At 38.6% G+C, this 16,157-nt stretch overlaps 1 long non-coding RNA gene and 1 pseudogene across 1 annotated transcript; both read left to right on the top strand.

The window, feature by feature from the left end:
* Positions 1-5,365: 5,365 nt before the first annotated feature.
* On the top strand, positions 5,366-5,989 carry LOC147880564 (uncharacterized; annotated as a pseudogene).
* Positions 5,990-6,705: 716 nt separating this feature from the next.
* LOC147880563 (uncharacterized) lies at positions 6,706-7,560 on the top strand. The gene is made up of 3 exons (XR_015540529.1): positions 6,706-6,791; positions 6,921-7,028; positions 7,129-7,560. It is a non-coding gene; the product is annotated as an uncharacterized LOC147880563 (long non-coding RNA).
* Positions 7,561-16,157: the final 8,597 nt, after the last annotated feature.

Genomic DNA, 16,157 nt, shown 5'->3' with positions numbered 1-16,157 from the left:
TATCCAATAATGCACTTTATTGAGATCCATCTCTTCAATATCTCTAATACTAAGAGAATCCTTTTGTTGTAGCAACCTATAAATAAAATCATCTTAAAATAAAGCCTTGTAATGAATTCCACAAATCCTTTGGATATTTGGGTTCACATAAATGTAGTATTGTAGCAAACAGTTGCCAAAGTTGTTGCCCTGACTCAACTTGAGAAGCCTCATGTAGACATTCATGCCACTCTTCATCGAATTCTAGTAATCCCATGGTTACACATGCCTCTTTGAAATTGTTATACCAAACACCAAAATTTGCATGCCCATCTGACACCACTTGACCATTCCATGATGGCCCATGGTAGTGATTGTTTTACACCCATCCACCATGCATGTGCATAAATTGAAAATTTTGCATGCCCATCCACCCAAAGGTTTCAAATTGACATAAAGCTCTACAAGAATTAAAAATGTATTCAAATTATGACCCATGCAAGGCTGCATGTCCATCTAACATTTAAGAATTCCATGACCGTCCACACAGTGGGATTGTTTAGCATATATGCACCATGCATGTGCACAAATTGGGAGTTTTGCATGAACTAGATCACCCAAACATTCTTTTATGGACATGAAACTTTCCAAGGTGTAGTCAAATTAATTGTATTAAAAAGTAGAATGACCATCTAACACTTGACCATGACGGTCCACCTTTGCAAGTTTTTTGTACCTATGCGCCTTGTATGTGCACAGATTGTACATTTTGCATGTCCATCCATCCAAATGGCATCCAATCTACATTTAACCTTGTGAGGATACAAAATCTAGTCAATTTAGGGCCTTTGCAAAGTGGCATGTCCATCTAACACTTAACCATTCCATGACAGTCCATGAATGGGATGTTTTTGAACTTATGCAATGCACATGTATACAAATTGGGAATTTCACATGTCCATTCACCCAAACTGTCTCCTATGGACATGAAACTTTGTGAGATTAAAAAAATAGTCAAATTATTACCCATGCAAAGTTGCATGCCCATATGAAGCTTGACCATTCCATGACAGTCCAAAAGTGGTTTTTTTTTGCACTATGCACCCCCCCCCCTATGCACAAATTGGGAATTTTGCATAGCCATCCACCTTGCCAATTTCTTATCAACATGAAACTTCGAGATAGCACAAAATTATTTGCATTCCCATCTGACACATGACCATTCCATGACGGTCCACAATTGTAATTTTTTCAACCTATATACCATGCATGTGCATAGTCAAACAATCTCCAAAAAATCTCCAAACAACATGAAACTTTGTTATGACAAAAAAGATAGTCAATTAATCTCTGTGAAAAGCTGTATTCCCATCTCAAACTTGACCATTCCCTAACAATCCACAGTTGCAAGTTTTTGCACCTATACACCATGCATTTGAAATTAAGATGGAATCTCATCCACCCAATTATATTTGATGGATGTAATACTTTGCAAAAGACTTACAATAAGTAAAATGAAGGCCTATGCAAAGTTTCATGCCCATCAAATATCATTTGCATGTCCATAAGTCAACCGATGCTTGTTTTTCAATGGTCATGCATGATGCATGGTGCAAATCTAGGAAATATGCTTTCCAAACTATGCAAATGATAATGGGTATCATTAATTACATAGGAATTAAAATAACTTAGTTTAATGTCTCTACAAAGTATCATACCCATCAAGTATCATTTGCATGCCTAGAAGCACACTAATGGATGTTTGCCAATGGTCATGAATGGTGCATGGTGAAAAACAAGAAAATATTCTTTCCAAACAAACAAAATGATATCCAATGGGTATTATACTTTGCATATGCCTTAAATAACTTAGTTTAAGGCTTTTGAAAAGTATGATACCCATCACATATCTAGAAGTGGACCGATGCATGTTTTTCAATAGTCATGCATGATACATGGTGAAAATCTAGAAAATATGCTTTCCAAACCATGAAAATGATATGAAACAGGTATCATGATTTATATATACCTTGATATTACTTGGTTTAAGGCCTTTACAAAGTATTGCATCCATCATGTATCATTTGCATGGCTAGAAGCACACAGGTGCACGTTTTTCAATGGTTATGCATAATGCATGGTGAAAATCAAGGAAATATGCTTTAAGGCCTATTCAAAGTATCATAGCCATGGTATATTTTTTGCATGGATAAAAGCACGTTGATGCATGTTTACAATGGTCATGCATGTCTATGGTGAAAAAAAAAGGAAACATGCTTTTCAAAACATGTAAGTGATCTCCAGTGTGCATCAGACTCTGTACAAGCCTTAAACACTTATTTTAAGGCATGTACAAAGTATCATGCCCATTTGATATCATTTTCATGGCTAGAAGCACACCGTTGTGTGTTTTTTCAACATTCATGCATCATGCATGGTGAAAAACAAGGAAATATGCTTTCCAAGCCAAGATGATGTGTATCAAAATGCTTCAAAACTCACTTGTTTTAAGGCTTGTGTACAATTTAAACTCGCCACACTAACATAGTGGGAGAGTATATGTCCAAGAATTTCAACTATTACTTACTTGCAATAAAAAGATATTCTACATTAATGCACTTATGTATATGCACCTTAGCAAAATGATTAGCTGAGCACCAGAATAGGAACCTCATGGATATGGATAAATGCATGTTGAAATCTCAAAATATGGTACTACAAGAAAAGTAGATAGAAATGGCAATGGAAAATGTCATGAGGTCACATATATGTGGGTTCAATGGGTATGATACTTTGAATAGGCATTAACGAGAGAAACATCCTTGTGTAGACAAAGTTGATATGGATTAGGTATTATTTGCATATTTGTGCATGCATATTTTTGTAATTCTTATCATGCTCATGTATGAGTGTAAAAAATATGCATCAGTGTGATTTGAGCATATGTATTTGTGTCCAATGGGTATGATACTGCTCATTTTGGTCAAAGAATTGTAGGCCAAAAGGGCAAGATAGGTGCCTCAAAAGTACTCTTACATCCATGACAATTCCTAGAGACTATCTTTCAGTCTAGGGGTTATAGTAATTGTTTACCTATGCACATTGTGGAGTGCAAGGAAGCTCACCGCCTTCAATTTGAGCTAGTCTAGTAAAAGAACGCTAAATATCTACATAAATGGAAAGTGAAATAGGATGAGAATAGTCCATGTGATAACCATGAATGTCTTGGACATGTTTTGAAATTTAAATATGAAGTTGAGGAAAATACAATTTGGTGCTAGAAGAAAAACAAGTAGCTCAAGCAATTATTTGAGCTCTCTACAACCACACAAAGAGCCACAACAAGTCTGAGTGTAGCACCAACTACTTTGGGTATTGCAATAACTAAGAGGGACACATTGAAATACAAGCTAGTTGACTTGAAATATGAATGACATGAGAAGGTCAATATGTTGGATGCCCTCAAAGACTCGGTCCCATGAGCGCCATGAGTTCTTGACATGAAGAGAGACCAAAGTCGGATGCACTCATGTATGCATCCTCATGGATGAGTAAACTTGATTGAATACTTTTAAATAAGAAAAAACCAATTCACATTATAGATGTGTAGTCATAAAGAGGATTTCAATGTTATTCCATATTTATTAGAGTACAACTTACAAAAGATAAATATGAGTCTTACTATGAAGAGAGCTCCAATGGTTTAGGCACATTGCTAGAAACTTGTGAGTAGCACAATAAATTTAAAAATAGAAGAACTAGAGTTGAAAGACCTTCCTCTTACTTTGAATATGCACATAAAAAAGGAAAATCATTATGCAAAGAATGAGTTTTTTTGGGGGGAGCGGAAATACGAGCTACCTCATTTCATTCTTGTTTGTTCTAGGCATGCCTGGCCCTCCAAATTTCAACCTACTACAAGCTCCTATCATTAAGCCTCTCTCTAGATAGTCAATTAAAGCTTGGGGAGATTATGCAATGTCAAGGATATTGAGCTTAGACCTTTTTGCATAATCTTGCCCAGCGAAGCTGTCACTCTCCCTAGGAAGTAGCGTGTATCAATGATTAATGAGTCACGTGTGGTGATGTCTCTATAATTAATCTTTCAAGAAAATGAGAAACTAAAGGCTCCTTGAAATCAGTCATTCCTTACCATCATGTCACAAGCATGTGGTTTACCTTATATTCCTCTCATCCTTCAAGTTTAGGACATACTTCTCTCATATTCTTATGATCCGTTAATGTTATCATATGTTAAATGATCCTTGTGAGTAGTGATTTTCCCTCCAAAAGCTTTAATCAAAATTTGGAATGATTGTGTGGAGGCATGCATTTCCTCAACCAAGAATAATTGAAATATTAAGCAATACTAAAGTTGACTCAAATGGTGTGATTGTTGATAGCAAAGAAGGGGATAAGTCATCCACATCAACATCCAAAAGATCTACAAGTAATTGTTCTGGAAGTGTAGGTTTTAGGGATGACCCTCAGGTTGAGGAATATTATTTTGGACACGATATATATTTTTTAATAACATATAACAAAGATTTTTCATGCATTTAATATTGAGATATTCCTCATGTTGATAACATATAATAAAGTTTTCTCATGCATTGAATACTGATAACATATAATAAATATTTTTCATGCATTTAATTTTGAGATATTCCTCCTCTTTGTTTTAAAAATCAAGTGGTATTACAAAATAAAATGCACGTTTGTTGTATGCGTGAAGTAGGTTTCAACCATGATTTCTAGATGGCAATAATGTACATGTTTTCCATGTTTGCGAAGTTGGAATCTTTCTATCTATATGATACTTTTTTGGGATATAGGGCACTTTAGTAGGGCTCACCTCTAGCAAGATAATCAATCCATCGGATATTACCAACATTCACTATGATATGGAGGCCAAAGATGATAAGGATATCACCAAATAAAGATGCCAAAGGTAGCCACCTAACTTGAACCTAATCTTAGGTCTTACACTTGGAGATTGTGTAAAGATATTCCCTCTACGATATGCCCCATGCACATTACCATAGGTAGCCTTATTTACATGGGTGGTGATTAATCCAATGACCATACTTTAAGACTAACTATATTGTCAAGTACAAACCAAACATTATTAAATTACACCACCATCCATCTAAAGTGAGAATTAGTTTTTACAATGGTTTTCTTAACATCTTTAACACTTTTTCAATGGAAACTCCCTTCAATTACTTAAATATGCTACCAAGGCACATTGTTCCAATGATTTCTAACTTGTTTACTTCATCCATGCTTAAGAAGTATCACATAACATTGTCTCAATGTAGCATCCCCATGTTCTAAAAATCCCATCTTATTATATGCTAGCTAATAATTATCTTTTGTTTTTGTTATGGCTAATGCAATACTGCATTTGGTTTCAATATGGCAAGGCTATATTAGAAGCTTAGATCAAGCATTGGGTGCTCAATTTAGAGCAGATTTTGATCTTTTTGTGGCAAAAAAAATCTTCAATTCGAAAGATTATTGTGAGGATTTAATTCAACTAGATGTTTCCACAAGAGAATGGCTACAAGTTCTTTGCAATCACTTTGGACAAGCTCCACATGCATTTATAGATGAGTTAGAGTGCAAAGGGGAACGTAGGTCTTTTATCACACAAAATGAGAGATTGTTTCAAGGGTAAAGATATGCATTCAGCTTGGCAAGATTATGGCAACCATGAAGAGTGGGAGCAATATTTTCCATGGACTATGAAGCTATGGAGAGTTCTCTTGGTGTTCCCTCTTTCATTATTAGCATGTGAGAGAGGGTTCTCAAAGATGAACAATATCAAAGACAAGTTTTGCAACCGGTTGTCAGTCAATATGCTTAGAGCCTTAGCAATGTTTATTAGTTTGAATACTCCTTGAATACTCTAAAGTTAAAACACGTAGAAGATGTACTTTGGGATGAATGCTTTGAAGCTTGGAAACATTTGAAGAATAGGAAAGCTATGCCTATGCAAACCATTTGATGTGGGCATTTGCTCTTAGTTCTATAATGCTATAAATTATGCCACTTGATGCTCACGAGGCATTCTTTTTCACATCCAATGTACTTGCAAATATATGGCATATTAATAGATTTTGTGATAGTTCTTGTATATATTATTCATATGCTTTTTATGAAATTAAAAATGTTACATATCAAATTTCACATGTCCAAATTTTGTCACTAGAAGGGCTCTCTCAAGATTTGCCATGCTTACAAGAATGGCAAGGCTACAAGGTACATATCTTTTGAAATGAAAGTTTTCATTCAAAATGGTGCCATTCAACTCCAGGATCACGTTCTAAAGGCACTCCAGGGTTTCCCCACGGAAATCCATGAAGAAGTGAAAGGAAAGCATGAAGCTGAACATGAGACAAGAGAATGCTTGCTTGCTTATGGAATGAAGAAAGGTGATGTCCATATGTAGGCACCTCTACATGAGCCACCAAGCTCCACAATCATCTCCTCAATTAGCTCCTAGAATCTCTCAATCATCCTATATGGCATCTACTACCACCTAACAATGCTTATGGGCACCTAACTGTGCCTCTAGCACACACACATAGAACCCAAGGTGTGCCTGAGGCATACACCTTGAGATATCCCATCAATGTTGACTCTTTTTGGTGTTATGATAGGACTTCTTATTTGCAAGTCCAAGCAGCTTTCGAGGTGTTTGTCTAATCCGTATGATGCTGATGGTAATGTGAGGGATTATGGTGAGGTGTTGAAGAGAGCTGTTCATGACTGTGCCTTGAAGGTGGATGGAATCGGTGCTTCGGCAAGTATTTCTCTTCAGGTTGCTGTTCGGGAAGGTGATTCATTTGTAGATGTGGAGGTGTGTGCTTGTTTACTTGAATTTTTTGAAGTTTTGTTGTGATTTTGTGTTTAATGTTTTGTTGTGGTTGTTTTAGGGTGGTTCTGTTGCTGTTATTGCACCGGTTTGTGGTAATGTTAATGATTCTTTAGATTTGGTAAAGATATTTGCTACTAAGAGTGTTGATTCAGTTGTTCCTATCGAGGTTATTTTTTCTTTTGTGAAATTTTAATATTTCTTTGTAATTAGTTTTGTTGTTTATTGTTGGCAGGGTGTTTCTATCAGTTTGGTTGTTCTTGCTATAGGTGGAATGGTTCATGAGATGTTGGGGTTGAGTTGTGGTTTGGCGAATTTAGATCTCAGAGGTGTTACCGTGTCTCTTTTCTACTATTGATTCTTCTGCTACTACGAAATTGATTACTGGTGTAAGTTCATCTAGTTTTGGGAGGGATCAACTTGCTAGTGATAGGTGTGCTTTGCTAGAGAGTAAGTTGGAGATGGCAGTGATATAGTTTGGACTAGTGTGGAGGGTAAAGTTGCTAGAATTCATTCTATTGGAGGTGAAGGTGAAAAGAGTTCTGCTGGTGTTGGTGTTCACTCGTTGAATATTTCTGCTGCTACTTCCAAGGGACTTGCTAAGGTGTTGGAGGTGTTTAATCGATAGGAGAATCTTGACTTGAAGTTGATTTTTGAAAGCTGGTTGGAGGGAGCTATGGGATAATTATAGTTTTTTGTTTGGTAGTTGTTTGGTTCAGTAGCCTGTGTTCAATAATTGTGTTGTGAACATCCTTGGTGGAGCATTTCTTGAGAAGGAGCAATTTTCAACAATTTTATAGTTTTTTGTAAATAGTTTGATCCTGGACAAGTTTTGGTGATGGACACCTGATGTAGATATTTGCATATGAATTTTGCAATAGCTTTGCATATGAATTCTGCTATAGATTTGGTATTGGATAGCAGATGTAAATAATTGGATGTGTACTTGAATAGTGGAGAAGTTTTTAATAATTATAATTATTTTGCAATTGTCATTGTTTAGATTAATGTTAGTGTAGTGAAGTGTTTAATGCTAGGTGTTTTGAAGGTTAGGAATTTTTATTAAATGTTACTAGTATTTTGTGTGTAAATGTTAATAGAATGTTTCTTTCTACATGTTAGCACTATGTTTGTTTGTATTTGTTTATAAAATTTGGGCTTTGATATATTTTTTTATTTTTTAAGTGGTTGGCTTATTGTTTTTAGGTGTGGTTAAGGGTTTTCATAGGTGTAGTTATGATAGGGAGATTTTGTGTTTGAAAGAGTCCGAAACAGACGGCGGAGATTCATCCTTCACCGACCATGTTCCTTTACGTCTGGTGGACTCTACCTAGCATACTGGAGGGGTTAGGGTGGTAGGGGAATGGGAAGGTATGCTACAGATCACCATGCTTGTTGTGGAGGTTTCATCCTCAGCATTAAGCTACTTTAGAGCCTTTGTGATGATGTGGACATTCTCCATTTCTTCCATGGCAGTCGAAGCTTGCTCATGGCGATCCTAATATAGTCTTTCCCCCATCTGGTATCCTCACCACCCCTCCATGCACCAATTTGCTCAATTTTCTCACTTCTATAGCCTACAGTTGGTGCAAGGTGATGATCAGAAAGCTATGGGCGACCATTATCAAAAGCAAGAGCTCCACAATCTTAGCCCCATCACCCACATCGCCAAATCTCTCATTGAGATCAATGCTCTCACTCACTTGCTCAAGCAGAAAGGCACTTGCCATTGCAACGCCTTTGAGCTCCTCACTCCTCCCTAGCACTACATGTAGCCCTTCACCATCCACATCAATACAATCTACATCATCTAATTACATCTTTATTGATTGTTTAATCTCTGGCCTTGACATTGTGCTGCCATAAATAATAAGCCATGCCTTTTGAATTGCCATTGAATCTTCATGTCAAGGACTGCTTCATCTCTTTGGAATCAACAACTTACTCAATTGTTTATTTGGCCCTTCATATTGTAAGAGATGGTTCAGCCAGGCTTGCTATTTCCATAGATGCTTATGGAGGTTGGCTTATTCCACAAACATGGGTCTAGCTAGCAAGAAATTTTAGCACACTAATCTGGGTTGTATACAAATGTAAGCAGTTTTCGATGCATGTTTTGCAGAATTGTTGTAAGAGGGAACAAAGAGTGTACAAAGAACAATGGCTTTATGGCAACATTTACATGAAGTTGTTTGTGAAATAGTAATGGCTAAAACTATTAAGAACACATACAAGCCTATGAAATACTTGTACACACAAGTGAATACAATTTGCTAGCACACACGTTGGATAGGAAGCTTCAAAAATGTGACAACGCTGTGAATCAAGACAAAGAATTACATTCATGTCTTTGAGAACATTGCAAAATCAAAACAAATCCATTTATGAGAAAAGAGGAAGAGCCCTAGAATCCGTACACACACACACACACATGCACACGCACATGCACATGCACACGCATGCATTCATGCATGCACACATTTTTATTTGTACCCTATATGAAGTCTCTTTGCTTACTAGATAAGGGACTTAATAGATAACCTACATGTTGCATATAGTCAAATGGGTTGTTGGTACTTCTTTACTTGCATGAGTATGTATGGATTTTTTCCAAATGACTCTTTGAAACTATGGTTTTAAGCTTCACACATTCCTAGTTCATGTATTCCAAATTTAGTTCTTTTGAATTCACTTGTTGTGGGTGCTTCCACATTCTAGATTCACTTGTCTTGGGTTTTGATTTTCATTGTTCAAGAACTATTTGTTGGTAGCTTTAAGTTTCATGGGATTTGGGTTTCCTTATTTTGGTTCTAACTTAGCCTATTTTAGGCTTTAGAGTCAAGATTCAATGTACATTGTTGGTTTTTAGACCTAGAGACCAACATGTGCATTCAAGATTCAATGTACATTGTTGGTTTTCATGTTTTCACAAATATTTCCACATGATAGACCATTGAGCTTTGCATGATTATCCAATTTATTAAGACATATTTATATGCTACACTCCATGACCATTTGATCATTGGAATCTAGATATAAATACCAGTATCAACACTTGGAAATCCATGTATTCTATGTAAAACAATAAAAGTTGAGATCCAAATAAAGATGATGGTCTTGGTGTTATGATTTTGGCATGAAACTGTTCATGGAGGTCCAACACATTGGGACTGGATTCATATGTCTACATTTGGACTAATCCTAAAAATCCTTCCCAAATGAAAACTTTACTTTATGAAAATGTCATTCAAGAATCAAAAGTTTACTTTCTAGCACTGTCATATCCACAATAAATTCCACAAGATCTCTATATAATGTTGCACTAATAATGCAAAAACTACTATTAAATCCTACTTTTGTATTTCTTATTTTTAAGAATCATATGACCACTTTGCTGGAATAATGTGCCTCTGCCTCAGCCTTTGCTTCTATCTGAAGCTGTGAACCAATGTATAATCTCATATTTAAAATTAAAATTTCAATTTAAGAGATGATGCACATGATGCTATTCTGTAGTTACAATTACATTGATCATGATGAGATGGTGGCAGCACAAGAATTGGTTGAATCTTGGATAGAAATAACAAATGCTAATGCCTTTGAGTGACAATAATCTAGAGGCTTATTGTAACTTTTTGCAGGTGTTTGTTAACACCAGTATAAATATTTTGAGAGTTTACAACTATACTGACCTTTTGGTGTAACTTAATTTTGTCACATTAAATTTTATAATTTTGACTTCATTTCCTTCAAAAACTCTAAAAAATTGCTTGTTTTTATTTTTTATTTGTGTTTGGAATAGTGGGATTTTTCCTTAAATTTTATCCAAAAACTAGTCTAAAAGTATCAATAAAAATGAATTTGTACATTGACAAGTCCAAAATTAATGAAATATGTGTTTGTAGATGAACTACTTGACGTGGCTCCTCCTTCCCGAAGCTTCTTGAAGTGTGGGCAATCCTACTTGATGTGGCCTTACACCTAACAATGAAAACATCCGTTCTCTTTGGCATAGGTACCTCAAGTCACTGCATCCAAGTACACACCATAGTCGTTGATGTCCTTTACTATCAAGCTCTTTTTCTACTACCCATTTCCAGACTCCCTCCCACCATCAACAACTGACGGGGAGTCTTAGGAGTTCTTACTATTGACCTGCTTGGAACCTTGACCCTTGTGCATGAACTCAAAATTCTAAGCAAGCTCATATGCACACTTGTAATCTTGTGGCCTAAAACTACAAACATACCACTAGATATCTGAATGAATCCCATGGAGAAACTTAACTTCTAATTTTCCTCTAGCTGCAATTGTATGAGCACCTGAGTCAACATGTTGGCTTAATGATTCATCATTTCAATGTCTCCCTAGCGTAGCTCATAGAATTGACTCTGAAGTCTAATCAAGTCTGATCAAGTACTGAGGTGGCAAGAAACGTGATGTGATATCTTTCACAAATTCCGTCTACCCATAATGAGGTTTCTCTTGGTTTGCATCAGAGTGGTCCTTTTGGTGCTTGAGCCACCATGTGACCACCTTGCCGATGAAGTGCATTGATGCTAAAATGCACCACTCATTGTTGTTCGTAGGCACAATTGAAAAGTTGCTTTCAAATTGATTGAGCCATGAAGTCAACACTAGAGTTTCTTGCTTATTGTCATACCGAATGAAGTTGAGCTTAATTTTGACAGGTGGTTGGACTCTCTCCCTTTTATCTTCCCCATTTGGTTGGAGTAGAGAAATGAGGAGTTGCCGGTCCCATTCTTCCTTCACCTACTGAGCAATATGCTACCATTCTTCATTTAAATCTTATTGAGTGGTCTGCTCTATGAGCTCTCTGGCCTCTTGAGCCTCATGGTCTCTGGTCACCTATTCTCGATCTTGATGCTCCTTAGCTTGCTCCCTAGCTTGCTTAGACTTGAGCACTCAAAGCACATTGGCTTTGTGAGCCTATGGTTGCTCTCAACCTGATCACCATCTTAATGTTCCTTGGCTTCCTCGACCTCTTAATCACATTCTTATTTTGCCTCGCAAGCTGCTCTCTCAAGGGGATTGCTTACACTTTTCCAACATCTCCTAGAGCTGAACCATGCACGTAAGGAGAGACTCTAACCATTGTTTCTACATCTATATTATGGCTGCATCATGGTCATCATAGGTAAATTTGACATTAGGTCCTCTGTGGCGGCCAGAATCTATTATGTAAAGGCTTGGGAAGTGGATCCTTCCACTCCACCTATGTTGGACATGCCACTTATACTCATGGTGTCCTTTTTTAATCTTGCCTATACCATAAAATAGTGGGGCTATCCTTGAAAAGTCCGATTGTGGCCTGGCTAGGTGGAAGCTGAAGGCAGAGCATTTCTTCATCATATGGAGTCATTAGCTCATTTTGCTAGTGCAGGTCTACCTTCATAGAATGGACTCCTTGATGGAGGAGACTATTGGAGTAGGTCCTTCGATGGATGACAGATGCTACATCCTATGTCGATGGATATCTAGCCATGCAGATGACCTTTAGGTCATGATAGTTTTGAGCATACAGATTTGATAGGTTGCCATACTCTCTCTATCTCTCTCACACTCTCTCTCTCTCTCTCTCTCTCTCTCTCTCTCTCTCTCTCTCTCTCTCTCTCTCTCTGTGACTTTTGCTATCAGCCTGCAAGGGACTTAGCATCTCATATGGACGAGGGCTACCCTATTGAGAAACCATGCTCAACATGATATTGTACATAGCACTAACCCAATAGAGTGCTATAAAGGAAAGGGTTAAAAGCCCTAACCCTAACCCTAAAAGGGTTTATATATATTCTACATTTTCAACTAAATCTTTTGTATAGTTAGTCCTTTGTGGTGTGCTCTCTAGCTATGCCCTCTCTCCTCATCTCCACTCTTCTCCTCTCCCCTCTTCATCTTTTGTCATGGTATCAAAGCATGGTTCTGCCTTCCGTTGAGCTACCATCCTTCTTGTGAGAGAGAGATCAATCGAGAGATTGAGTGATTGCGAGCTTACTCCATTCACTTCCATTGAGCGAAGGATTTCCATTCTTCTGGGAGAAAATTTTCATCCATGTTGCTGTTCAGCTTTGAGAGAGAGAGTTATTTAGATTGTGAGAGAGTTTCAAGAGATTTGTTTGTTGCATAAGGAGAGAGAATCATAATTCTCACCTACTCGATTGAACCTTTGGCTTGAGAGAACTTCTTTATTGAAAGATATCCTATTGATAGAGATAGGGAGAGACTGAATTTTAGTGAGCTTTGAGGGAGAGGGAGAGCCCCATAGTTTCACCTATCTTGCAAGCCAAGGAGACTCAAGGCTTCTAGAATATGCACTCCAAAGGAAAGGCTTCACCATTGACTCCCTTAGCCCCACCAAGCTCCACTGACTACTAGTCACCGAGTTCTTCAGAGGCAAGGCGCGCAAGAGGTTCATGTAGAGCTCCTCAAGCTCTTCTCTCTTTTCCTCTCTTTCCTCTGCTTTCCCCTCTCTTTTTCCCTCTCTTTCATTGTCTTCTTCCTCTCTTTTCCCCTCTCTTTCATCCTTTCCCCTCTCTTTTTCTCTCTTTTCCTCTCCTTTCTGTCTCTCCTTTCCTCTCTTTTCCCCTCTCTTTTCCTCTCTTTCATTCTCTCTCTTCCCCTCTTTCCTCCTCTCTTTCCTTCTCTCTTTTCCTCTCTTTCCTTCTGTCTTTTCCTCTCTTTCCTCTGCCTTTCCCCTCTCTTTTTTCCTCTCTTCCATCCTCTTCTTCCTCTCTTTTCCCCTCTCTTTTTCTCTCTTTCATTCTCTCTTTCCCTCTCTTCTCATCCTTTCTTTCATCCTTTCCTCCTCTCTTTCATTCTCTCTTTTCCTCTCTTTCGTTCTCTCTTTTCCCCTCTCTCTTTTCCTCTTTGTCATCTCTTCTTCTTCTTATCCTCCACCTCTTTTTTCTTTTGCTCCTTAGCTGTATTTGGTTCTTTTTTTTCAAACAGATTCTAAATGGAACGCACTCACACGAGTGTCTTCCCAAAACCCCAACTGGTTCCCCACGTTAGAGTGATTCAGGACATCCAAACTCTGCTATCGCATGTAGCAGAGAAGATTGTTCATGATACACACTGGGTGAAGTATAACGTCGAAATACGTGTGCTTGGGTAGGGTCCTGACTGATCGTGAGTGGAGTGGGAAAGACTGAGGAATTCTCTGTAATATTTGGAGAGACTGCTACGACCAACTAGCAAGCAAGGATGACACTATAAAGAACATAATGGATTGTGTAGAGTTCTTCATGGACTACAAGTACGTAATCCATGAAGAGTATGATTATATATTAGAAGATGTGGAAGATGAGGTCCCAAGTGACCCATCTAGTGGTGAGGAGGAGGAAAGTACCTCGGATAGTAATGCAGAGCAGTAGACCTCCTCCTCAATTTTGGCATTTTTGGAGAATGTCTTTTTTGGAGACAGATTTTGCTTAACAATATTACTTTCGCGATATTTTTTGTATATGAGAACTCTTGTTTAACAACACTATTTTTTTGTGATATTTTTTGTATATGAAAACTCTCTTGGATTCCACTTGTCTTAAGTAAATACTTGTCCATTCATAATTGTCTTAAGTAAATAATTGTCTTTTCATAGTTTTATTAAATTGAATTTGAGTTTGAAGTAATAAATTATCTTTTAAGTAAATTGTCTTTTCGCTTCTTACCCGCTCTTGTGTTTGTTTTTTTTTTCGTGTTTGTGTCATCTGTGTTTGTCCAATCCCCCCAAATTAGACATGGCATCACATCGCACATCCTATGAGTACTGAACCCCTCATAGGAGGAGACGTCATGATATATACTCTCCTGAGGACTTTAATTTCCTTCAGCCAACTCCTCAAGGCCTACCCCTGCGACTAAACCTAGGCCGACTCCTCTCAGTCCTAGCACAACGACTACCCCTCGGGGAACTCCTTTGCTCTAGCAACCCATGGCTTCCTCGGGAGTCCCAACGAGTTTGTCGCATCCACGATCGATGTGGAAGTAGTGAGATACTTCTCTTTGCTATCCCAAAGGACCTCAGCTATTCCCTCTCCTACATCCCTTGGGGGTAGATCAGGGCCATCGATGGCTAGACTTACTCGACAACCGTCCCCTGTAGCCCCTTCGACTGAGGGGTCGTCACCTGGGTGTACCCATCGTAAGTCTAGGAAGAGTAGGAAGGGTCGAGGTTACTATGGTGACTCAAGGTATGTAGACGAGTTAGCGCTTTCACATCCCTATAGGTCTCCACTTGGTCATGAGACCCAGTACCAGTCAGGTCCCTTGCCCTCTCCCACTCCCACTCCCTCTGCTACTCCTCGTTCCGTAAGTGCTCGCAGTGCCACCCCTCGCTCTAGCTCTGCTACTACCACTCCCACTCCTCCGCCCCTGCCCGAGGACCTATACTATGACCTCACTAGGGGTAAAGAGATCATAGAAAATAAAAAGGGCAAAGAAGTGCTAGTCACCATGAGGCGGTTGATGAGCCACCATTTCAAGAACGGCATAACAATTGACTGGCAGCACCAGGATGACGAAAAGAAGAAGGCAGTCATTGAGGAATTGAAAAGACGATACCCTAATCCCTCCAATTGGGAATTCGAAGACAATTACACGTGAGAGCGCATGTGTGTTGTTTTGAAGCATCGCAGGTCAATCTTGCGAGATGCCATCATAGCAAAGAAGCCTAAACCCAGCTAGGCGGATAAAGCTGACTAGAAGTTTTTGAAGAAGGGGAACAGGGACAACCCCCAAAAGTTCGACAATCAGAGGAGGGTTGCGAGGAGACGGCTAAACACCATAGGTGTTGCTTTGCACCTCGGCAGTGGCAGAACGGGCTCGTTCGAGTTTGAGCTTTTTATGTGTGGCAGGAGGTCTGGTCCTTGAGATGGACATGGCATAGTCCCATCGCACTTGTAACTCTTTTGATATGGATGCACTCCTAGTAGATACACATGTTGTGGGGGTTAAAGGTCACTGTGCCTTAACCCCGGTTATGTACAATACTCAAACACATATATAAATGAATGAAAAAGAAGATTATGGTGGTTCTGCACCCACCAAACTTGTGTGGCTCTCTGTCTCTCTCTCTCCTTCTTCCATTCTTGCTTCCGTTGAGAGCACTCTCAACTGGTATCAGAGCCCGGGTGATCTAGCTGAGCGTGCGTGAATGCTTGAAGCTCAGCAGCTCTGTGGAAGGAAGGAGAAGCTCTGTGGAAAGCTTTGTGTGTGACTTTACTTGCATCCGAGTGTGCAGAGACCTTGGAGGAACCTTTGGAAAAGTCACTTTGGCTTTACG

The sequence above is a fragment of the Dipteris shenzhenensis genome, chromosome 32 (genome assembly GCF_047967505.1).
Source record: "Dipteris shenzhenensis isolate YYH24624 ecotype China chromosome 32, Dip_SZ_1.0, whole genome shotgun sequence".
Lineage (NCBI taxonomy): Eukaryota > Viridiplantae > Streptophyta > Polypodiopsida > Gleicheniales > Dipteridaceae > Dipteris > Dipteris shenzhenensis.
Note: the sequence above shows the minus strand (reverse complement) of the source record. Positions and strands in the feature narration are given on the sequence as shown.